Genomic DNA, 10,778 nt, shown 5'->3' with positions numbered 1-10,778 from the left:
CATATGGGGTCATTGGCGTATATGAGGTCATTGGGATGTACGGGGTGTATGGGGTCATTGAGGTATATGGGCCATATGTGGCATATGAGGTCATTGGGGGGGTTGGGGGGTCTGGGGGGATCTATGGGGTAGGGGGTTGGGGGGTTAGGGGGTTTAGGGGGGTTGTGGGGGAGAGGGCTGGGGGGAATGGGGGGTCTATGGGGTGAGACAAAATCTGTGGGTTGGGAGAAGGCTTATAGGGCAGAAGGAGGTCTATGGGGTGGGAGGAGATCTATAGGGCAGGGGAAATCTATGGGGTGGGGGGAGGTCTATAGGGTGGGAGGAGGTCTATGGGGCACGGGGAAGGTCTATGGGGAGATCCCTATGGGGCGGGGGAGACCTACGGGGTGGGGGGACCCTATGGGGTGGGGAGACCCCAATGGGGCGGGGAGACCCCAATGGGGCAGGGAGAGCTCCAACACCACCCGGAGCCCCCAAACTGCAGGGGGGGCACAGGGGGGACATGGGGACAGGGGGGACACGGGGGGGACACGGGGGCGCGGGGGGGGTCCCAGCCCCAGGCCCGCACTCACCCCGGGGTGAAGTAGGGCTTGGGAGCGTGGGCCCCATTGCTGCCGGGGGGCGGCACGAGGTGGGGGGCAGCTGCGCCTGGCCCACGCTGGAGGAACACCTGGGGGGGGGGGGGGGGGGGGGGGGTGTCAGGGCCCCGCGGGACCCCGGGTGTGGGGACCCCCCCCCGACATGTGGGAACCCCTTGGAATTGGGGAACCCACCCCCAATTTGGGGATCCCTCCAGAATTGGGACCCCACCCCATATTTGGGGACCCCGCCCCGGAATTGGGGACCCCCTCCCCCAGATTTGGGACACCCCCCCCCCCCACATATGGGGTCCCGTTTGGAACTGGGAATCCACCCCCAAAATTTGGGGACCCCCCCACCCTGGGGTAGGTTTGGGGGCGGGGGACCCCCGGTGTGGGGCGCCCAAGGGGTCGTGGGGCTGTGTGGGGTGGGGGTGGGGGGCCCTGTGGGGCAGGGGGGTCCCTGTGGGTCAGTGTGGGGCTGTGTAGGGTCCCTTTAGGATCCCATGGGGTACTGTCGGGTCCCCATAGGTCGATGTGGGGCTGCGTGGGGTCAGCGGGGGTCCCTGCGGGGTCCCCATGGGGCAGTGTGGGGCCATGTGGGGCCATATGGGGCCATAAGGGGTCCCCATGGGGCAGTGTGGGGCCACATGGGGTCCCTGTGGGGCCATATGGGGTCCCTACAGGATCCCCATGGGGCAGTGTGGGGCCGTGTGGGGCCATAAGGGGTCAGTGTGGGGCCATAAGGGGTTGCTATAGGATCCCAATAGGCCAGCGTGGGTGCCTATGGGGCAATATGGGGCCGGTGTGGGGCTATATGGGGTCCCGTGGGGCACTGTGGGTCCCTGTGGGCAAATACGGGGTCAGTGTGGGGCCCTAAGGGGTCGCTATAGGATCCCAATAGGTCAGTGTGGGTCCCTATGGGGCAATATGGGGCCGTGTGGGGCCACAAGGGGTCAGTGTGGGGCCATAAGGGGTCCCGTGGGGCAGTGTGGGTCCCTGTGGGGTCCCCGTGGGGTCCCCGTGGGTCCCCGTGGGGCCGCGTACCTGGTGCCGGGCAGCCAGGGGCGGGGGGGGCAGGGGGCCCAGGCCCCGCCGCAGCCCAGGCTCCCCACGGCGAAGGGGTCCCGTCCGGCCCGGCCCCCCAGCGGCTCCACGGCGCGATGCATCCAGCCTGCCCCACAGCGCGCTCAGCCCCACGGCTCAGCCCCATGGCTCAGCCCCACAGCCACCCCCCTGCCCCAGAGCCCCCCCAGAGCCTTCCCTGTAGCCCCCCTACAGCTCCCCAAAGCCCTGGGACCCCCACAGACCCCCGTAACCCCATAAAGCCCCCATAACCCCACAGCCCCCCCCCCCAGCCCTGCCATAACCCCATAACCCCCCAGAGCCCCCAATATCCCCATAGCCCCCCATAGCTCTATAACCCCATAGCCCCCCAAAGCCCCCCAGTAACCCCATAACCTCCCATAGCCCCCCAATATCCCCATAACCCCCACAGTCCCCCACAGCCCCTGGGTCCCCCATAACCCCCCAATAGCCCCCCATAATCCTATAACCGCATAGCCCCCAATAGCCCCCCCAGCCCCCAAAAACCCATAACCCCCCAGCCCCCCATAACCCCCACAGCCCCCCCCAGCCCCATAGCCCCCCCAGCCCCTAAAAGCCCCATAGCCCCCCCAAAGCCCCCCATAGTCCTATAGCCCCATAGCCCCCTACAACCCCATAACCCCCAGGCCCCCCAGCCCCTAAAAGCCCCATAGCCCCCATACACCCCCCGAGCCCCCCACTCACCACTTCTGCGGTGCTGGAGGCCTCGGTCCCCCCCGGGCCCCCCTTGGGGTGCGAGGCGGGGGCGGGTGCTGGGCTGGCGCGGCCCCTCCCTCAGTGCCGCATACACCTGGGGGCGCGGGGGGGTCAGGGGCCGGGGGCAGCCGGGGGGCGGGAGCTATGGGGCAGCCGTGGGGCGCTGGGGAGGTATGGGGACTGGGAGCTATGGGGCAGCCGTGGGGGCACAGGAGGGGGCAGGAGCTATGGGGCAGCCGTGGGGGTAGGGGGCTCAGGATCTATGGGGCAGCTGTGGGGCGCATTGGGGTATGGGGGGGCTCAGGAGTTATGGGGCAGCCGTGGGGCGCTGTGGGGGCAGGGAGCTGTGGGGCAGCCATGGGGCACAGCGCTGCAGGGGGGTGACGTGGGGCAGGAGAGGGGCACTGGGGGGGAATTGGGGAGCACTGGGGTCACTGGGGGGCACTGGGGGCACTGCGGGGCACTGGGGGGGCAGGAACAAGGGAGGGAGGAGATGGGCGGTGCCTCGGGGTCACGTGGGAGTGGGCGGGGTTTGCGGGTGGCCCCGCCCCCTCCCCCTGAGGCCCCGCCCCCTCACCTATCCGGCGCTGCTCTCCGGGAATCCGGCCAATCACAGGGCGCCCCTCGCCTGGCAGCCAATCATCGTTGCCGTCCTTCTTCTAGCTCAGCCTGCGGGGGACCAATGGGAGCGGGGGCTCAGGCCGGTGGCGGCCAATGAGGGCAGGGCCCCGCCCCCTATGGGACAGAGCTGGGGGGGGGGCACTTGTGGGGCAGCCGTGGGGCGACGTGGGGCAATATGGGGCGATGTGGGGCAATGTGGGGCAGCCATGGGGCAATATGGGGCAGCCGTGGGGCAATATGGGGCAGATATGGGACAACGTGGGGCAGCCGTGGGGCAGCCGAGGCCCCGCTATGGGGCAGACCCCCCTGCCCCCCCCCCCCCCACCCCGTGCTGGTCCCGGCCGCCCCCGCGGGGAAATTTCGGTGACGTGGGGCAGGGAGGAAGCGGGGGGCGGAGGAAATCCGGGGGGGGGGGGGGGGGGCAGCAGCCGTGGGGCAGCCGTGGGGCGGGGGCGGCCCCGAGGGAAACCCCACAAAGGCCACGGCGAGCGGGAAGGCGGCAGCGGGCGGGAAGTGACGGGAGCCTGCCCCACGGCTGCCCCACAGGCACCCCATGGCTGCCCCATAGACACCCCACAGACACCCCACAGACACCCCGTGGCTGCCCCATAGACACCCCACGGCTGTCCCACGGGTACCCCACAGCTGCCCCCCAGATACCCCAGATCTGCCCCACAGACACCCCACAGGCACCCCATAACCACCCCACGGCCGCCCCACAGCCCCCCCCCGGGTCAGTTTCCATGCCAACGCCGGCCCCACACGCCAAGCACACGCGTGTGTGAGCACGTCCCCACCCCTCGCACACGCATGTGCACTGCCGGGGGGGGGGGGGCACGAGCGTGTGCGTGCCCTTTGCACGCCCTTTACACACCAATTACACACCATTTACACGCCTGTTACACGCCAGCCCTGCTCACTAGTGCACGCCGCACACCCCACGCGTGTCGCACGTGTGCACGACCACTGCCCCACCGCACCCACACGGGGACACACGGGGACACGGACACGGGGACATGGGGACACACGGACGTGGGGTCACACGGACACGGGGACACACGGACATGGGGACACGGACACGGGAACACACGGACGTGGGGACACACGGACATGAGGACACGGACATGGGGACACATGGACATGGGGTCACACAGACACGGGGACACACGGACATGGGGACACGGACACGGGGACACACGGACACGGGGACACGGACATGGGGACACACGGACATGGGGACACACGGGGACACGGCCACACACGGACACGCGGGCGCACACATGGATGTGGACACGGACACGTGTGGCACCGACACACTGCCACAGGGCGCACGGACATGGGGACCCACGGACACACACGGACACGCGTGGGCACCGACACAAGGACACACGGACACCTGGGAACGCAGACCCACAGACACGTGGCCCCCCACGGACACGTGTGGGCACAGACACACGGGGACACACGGACGCACGTGGGCACGTGGACACGGCCATGTGTGGACACACGGACACGGTAACACACGGACACACGTGGGCACCGCCACAGGGACACACGCAGCCACGTGTGGGCACGGACACACGGACGTGGGGACCCACGGACACGCGTGGGCACCGACACACGGACACGGGGCCCCACGGACACCCACGGACACGCGTGGGCGCAGACCCCCCAGACACCCCCCCAGCCCCTCCACCCCCCCCCGACCCCCCCCGGCCCCCCAAGCCCCCCCCAGCCCCCCCAGCCCCCCGCCCCCCCTCACCGTCCCGCTCCCTCCTCGTGTCCCGGCTCCGTCCGTGCCCCCCCGTGTCCTCCCCCCCCAGTCCCGCGTGGGCCCCCCCGCCCCTCCCCCCGCCGGCCGGGGGCGCTGACGTCAGCGGCGAGGCCCCGCCCCCCGGAACCGCCCACGGGGGGAAGGAGCACGAGTGGGGGGGAGGAGTGGGTCACGTGGGCGGGGTCACGTGGGGGTGAGGTCACGTGGGGCTGGCGTGGGGGGTCACGTGGGAGAGGGCGGAAGGGGAGCGTGCAAAGGGGGCGAGCACGGCGGGGGGGGGGGACTGTGTAACGAGTGTGTAACGGGTGTGTAAGGTGTGTGCAATGCCTGTGTAACGTGTGTAACGGGTGTGTAACCTGTGTGTAGTGCCTGTGTAAGGTGTGTGTAACCTGTGTAACGTCTGTGTGATGGGTGTGTGACGGTTGTGTAACCTGTGTGCAATGTGTGTGTAACTTGTGTGGAGCGTGTGTGTAATTGGTGTGTGATGTGTGAGTAACATCTGTGTAGGGTGTGCATAATGTAATGTGTAACCTGTGTGTAATGTGTGTGTAACTAGTGTGTAACAAGTGTATAACGGTTCACTAATGTGTGGGTGTGTGTGTAACATGTGTGTAATGGTTATGTAACATGTTTAGGGTGTGTGTAACGTGTGTAACCCATGTGTAGGGTGTGTGTAATGTGTGTGGGAGGTGTCTGTATCCTGTATGTAACGTGTGTGTAGGGTGTATGTAATGGGTGTGTGATGTGTATGTAACATGCGTGTAAGCGTGTAAGCTGTGTGCAGTGTGTGTGTAATGTGTGTGCAATGGGTGCATAATGTGTAATGTGTGTAGAGTGTACATAACGTGTGTGTAATGGCTGCAACATTTGTGTAGGGTGCGCATAACCTCTGTTTAGAATGTGCGTAACCTGTGTGTAGGGCGTGTGTAATGTGTACGCAATGTGTGTGTAGGGCGTGTGTAACATGTGTAATGTGCGTAGGGTGTGTGTAATGTGTGTAGGATGTGTGTAACGTGTGTAGGGTGTATGTTATGCCTGTAAGGTTTGTGTAAGGTGCGTGTAACATGTGTGGAGGGTGTGTGCAACCTGGGTGTAACATCTAATGTGAGTATAACGTGCAACACATGTAGGCAGCATGCAATGAGTGTGCAACACATGTAGGGAGCAAATAACACGTCGGGAGCGTGTAAGGTGTGTGTGATGTGTAATGTGTGTGCAACACGTGTAGGGCACACATGGGCATGTGTGCAACGTGTGGGGCGCATGCAACGTGTAGGGAGCGTGCAAAGTGCGTAGGACACACGTGGGCACGTGCAGTGCATGCAGGGCAGCATGCAATGCTTGTGCAACGCGTGTAGAGAGCGTGTAACATGTGTAACGCATGCAGGGCATGTGCAATGCATGTAGCGTGGGCATGAGCACGTGTGCAACGCGTGTGGGGTGTGTGCAACACATGTAGGGTGTGTGTAACACATGTAGGGTGTGTGCAACGTGTGTGCAACACGCATAGGGTGCACACGGGCACTTTTGCAACGTGTGTAGGGCGTGTGTAACGCACGTTGGGAGCGTGCAACGTGTAGGGCACACATGGGTACGTGTGCAATGCGTGTAGGGAGCGTGCAATGCATGTAGGGCACACGTGGGCACATGGGATGTGTGTGCAACATGTAGGGCATGTGCAACACGTGTAGGGCACACAAGGGGATGTGTACAACGTGTGTAAGGTGTGTGCAACGTGTGTAGGGCGCACATGAGCACATGGGGTGGGTGTGCAATGTGTGTAGGGTGTGTACCCACGTGTAAGGCACGTACAAGCACACGCGGTGCACACGGCCACGGGTAGGGCACATATGGCCACGTGCAAGGCATGCACAAGCACACACGGTGCGTGTGCAACACGTGTAGGGTGTGTGCAACCTGTCTAGGGCACACGCGTAACCGTGTGTAAGGCACATACGAGCACATGGGGCGCGTGTGCAACGCCTCGTGTGTGCATGCAGCCACATGTAGGGCACGTACAAGTACACAGGGCTCGCGTGGAGGCGCGTGTAAGGCACATGTGAGTGTGTGGGGTGCGTGTGCAACGTGTGTGGGGTGCGTGTGCAACACGTGTAGGGCACATAGGAGCACATGGGGTGCACACGGACACACGTAGGGCACATATGAGCACATGGGGCACGTGTGCAACACGCGTGGTGTGTGTGCAACATGTGTTGGGCACGTGAGCATACGGGGTGCGTGGGCAACACGTGTAGGGTGTTTGTGTAAGCATGTGTAGGGCACATAGGAGCATATGGGGTGCGTGTGCAAGAGTGTGTGGTGCGTGTGCAATGTGTGCTGTGTGCGTGCAACGTGTGTATGGTCCATAGGAGCCCAGGGGGTGCGTGTTCAAGGGTGTGGGGTGTGCGTGCAAGCATGTGGGGGGGGGTGCAACCACGTGTAGGGCACTACAAGCACACGGGGCACACGTGCAAAGGCGTGTAAGGCACATGTGAACACACGGGGTGCACACGGACACGTGTGGGGCACACACAGGCATGTGGGGCGTGTGTGCAAGCGTGTGGGGTGCGTGTGCAACGTGTGTGGGGTGCGTGCAAACACGTGTAAGGCACGTGTGAGCACACGGATGCGTGTGCAAAAGCCTGTAAGGCACACGCAAGCAGACAGAACGCGTGTGCAAACACACGTAGGGCACATACAAGCACACGGGCTGCGTGTGCGAGGGCGTGCAAGGCACACGTGAGCATATGCAATGCGTGTGCGAGGCGTGGGGGCCCGGCCACGCATGTCCCCGGGCACCTTGCACACGCCTCTGAGGGCGCACGTATGCGACACGCGTGTGTGCAAGGGGGCACGGGGCTGGGGGGTCACGGGGGGTCACAGGGTCACGGGGTCAGGGGGTCGCTTCCGTGCCTGCAGCACCAGTAACACCAATGACACCAGTAACACTGCACCAGGAACACCAGTAACACCGGTAATGGCACCAGTGGCACCAGTGACACGCCACCAGTAACACCAGTAACCACCAGCAGCATCAGTAACACGTTACCAGTGACACCAGTAACACCCATGACACCACCAGTGACACCAGTAACACACCACCAGTGACACCAGTAACGCCACCAGTGACACCAGTAGCGCCAGTAACACTGCACCGGTAACACCAGTAACAACAATAATACCACCAGTAACACCAGTAAAACACCAGCAGTGACACCAGTGACACCAGTAACACCAGGAATGCCACCAGTAACACCACCAGTAACACCAGTAGCACTACCAGCGATACCAGTGCAACCAGTAATGCCACCAGTGACACCACCAGTGACACCAGTACCCCCACGAACACCACCATTGGCACCAGTAACACCAGCACCACCACCAGTACCACCAGTACCACCACCACTAACGCCACCAGTAACACCAGTAATACCACCAGTACCACCAGTACCACCACCAGTGCTCCCCCCAGCCCCCACACGCTGCCCCCACATCCCAGTGCTCCCAGTATGGCCCCAATATGGCGCTCCCAGTGCTCCCAGTATTCCCAGTATGGCCCCAACTGGGCACCCCCAGCAGTTGCCACCCCCAGCCCCCAGTAAGACCAGTACGATCACCCCCGGCCCCAGTGACACCAGTGACCGCTGCTGCTAGCTCCCAGTGCTCCCAGTATCCCCCAGTACGACCAGTACCTGCCCCTCCTGCTCCCAGTGCTCCCAGTACAACCCCCACAGGGCACTCCCAGTGCTCCCAGTATGACCCTGAGAGGGCACTCCCAGTGCTCCCAGTACAGGGCACTCCCAGTTCTCCCAGTACAACCCGGATATAGCACTGCCACCTCCCAGTATTCCCAGTAAGGCCCCAGCAGGGCACTCCCAGTGCTCCCAGTGCCCTTCCCAGTGCTCCCAGTGGTCCCAGTGCTCCCAGTAACCCCTCCCAGTGCTCCCAGTGCCCTTCCCAGTGCTCCCAGTTCCTTTCTCAGTGCTCCCAGTGCTCCCAGTAACCCCTCCCAGTGCTCCCAGTTCCTTCCCCAGTGCTCCCAGTGCCAGTCCCGGTGCTCCCAGTCCCCTCCCAGTGCTCCCAGTGCCCCCCACCCCGCAGCCTCCAACGGGTGCTGGGGGGGCACTTCCGGTGGGGGGGCGGACGGCGGCCGCTGATTGGCTGCTCCCCTCCCCCCACCGGAAGTGCCCCCGGGGCTGCCCCCCCCCCCCACGGAGCCGGGGGGCTCCAGGCCCCTCCCCCCGTGCGGCCCCTTTAAGGGGGGGGGTGTCCCCATTCCCCCCTCCCCCAGCCCCAATTTGGGTCAGAAACGGGAAAATTGGGGAGGGGGAGGTGGGGGACAAAGCCTGCGCCCCCCCCCCGGCGTGTGCCCCCCCCCCTCGTGTCTCGGGACCCCCACGTCACGGGAACCCCCCCACGCACGTCACGGGGAAACCCCACGCGTGTCACGGGGCTTCCGGCCCCCCCCACGCGTGCCGGGGGAATCCCCCCTCCCCCACCCCCGGGGAAACCCCCCGGCGTGTCACGGGGCCCCCCCACTCCCACGGGGCCCCCCCACGCGTGTCCGGAGCCCCTCGCTCGCCCCAAGGACCCCCCCCCCAAATCCTCCCTGTGCCCCCCACGCGTGTCCCGGACCCCACACTCCTCCTTAGGACCCCCTAAACCCCCCCATGCCCCCCCCCACGCGTGTCCTGAGCCCCCCGCTCGCCTCGCGGCCCCCCCAAATGCCCCCTACGGCCCCCCCACGCGTGTCCTGAGCCGCACGTTGCCCCCTACCCCCCAAACTTCCCCTACCCTCCCCAAACTCCCCCCTATGCCCCCCAAATGCCTCCCAGGCCCCCCACGCGTGTCTCGGGCCCTGCTCTCCCCCATGCCCCCACCCCATGCTCCCCCTACGCCCCCCCCACGCGTGTCCTGGGCCCCGCTTTGCCCCCTACCCCCCAAACTCCCCCATACCCCCCCCATACTGCCCCCTAGGCCCCCCCCCCCCGCATGTCCTGAGCCCCCCACTCGCCTCCTGCCCCCCCCCAATGCCTCACAGCCCCCCCCCGCGTGTCCTGGGCCCTGCTCCCTACTCCCCCCCACTCCCCTCTATCGCCCCCCCACGCGTGTCCTGAGCTCCCCTTTACCCTCTAACCCCCCACCAAACTCCCCCCTATGCCCCCCCAAATGCCCGCTACGCCCCCCCCCGCGTGTCCTGGGCCCCTGTCTCCCCCCTACACCCCCCATGCCCCCCCTTTGCCCCCCCCACGCGTGTCCGGGGCCCCGCTTTGCCCCCTACCCCCCTCAAATACCCCCCTACCCCCCCAATCTGCCCTTTACCCCCCCAAACACCCCCCTATGCCCCCCCCCGCGTGTCCTGGGCCCTGCTCTCCCCGTACCCCCCCCCGTGCCCCCCCACGCGTGTCCCGGGCCCCACTTTGCCCCGTCCCCCCAAACTCCCCCTTACCCCCCAAACTCCCCCTTCCCCCCCCAATCTCCCCCTACCCCCCCCATTGCCCCCTATGCCCCCCTATGCCCCCACCGCGTGTCCTGCGCCCCCCCTCCCCCACCCCCCCCCCCCCCCCCCCCCCTCGCGTGTCCGGCGCCCCCCCTCGTGTCACCCCCCCCCCCCCTCGTATCGCGTGTCCCCCCCCCCCCCCCAATTCCCCTCCCCCACCCGGTACCTGCGGGCGGTGCCGGTGCCGGAGGCGGTGCCGGGTGGGGGGGGGCGGCGGGGGGGGGGGCGGCGGGGGGGGGCGCCCCGCAGGGTCTCGGCCTCGGCCCCGCCGCTGGCTGCGATCGGCTCCGGGCTGCGCTCGAACAAAGGACCCAGCGCCGCGCCCCGCCCCGCCCGCCCCGGCCCCGCCCACCGGCACCGGGACACGCCCACCGCCCCCTAGGGCACGCCCACAGCCCTCTAGGACACGCCCACAGCCATATAAGGCACGCCCACAGCCCCTAGGACACGCCCCCCACGGGTTGGCTCCGCCCCTGGGGTTTGGCTCCGCCCCCTTGTGTTG

At 66.1% G+C, this 10,778-nt stretch overlaps 1 long non-coding RNA gene across 2 annotated transcripts; it reads right to left on the bottom strand.

Annotated features, from left to right (window-relative positions):
• Positions 1–538: 538 nt before the first annotated feature.
• On the bottom strand, positions 539–10,510 carry LOC136787845 (uncharacterized). 2 transcript variants are annotated; one of them, XR_010826942.1, is made up of 5 exons: positions 10,443–10,510; positions 2,959–3,050; positions 2,370–2,475; positions 1,626–1,752; positions 539–670 (listed from the first exon to the last, which is right to left on the bottom strand). It is a non-coding gene; the product is annotated as an uncharacterized lncRNA (long non-coding RNA). The 2 variants fall into 2 exon arrangements; XR_010826943.1 differs by lacking the exon at positions 10,443–10,510 and adding an exon at positions 4,765–4,823.
• Between the last annotated feature and the right edge of the window lie 268 nt (positions 10,511–10,778).

The sequence above is a fragment of the Anser cygnoides genome, chromosome 31 (genome assembly GCF_040182565.1).
Source record: "Anser cygnoides isolate HZ-2024a breed goose chromosome 31, Taihu_goose_T2T_genome, whole genome shotgun sequence".
NCBI classification, from domain to species: Eukaryota; Metazoa; Chordata; class Aves; order Anseriformes; family Anatidae; genus Anser; species Anser cygnoides.
This window is presented reverse-complemented; position numbering and strand designations above follow the sequence as displayed.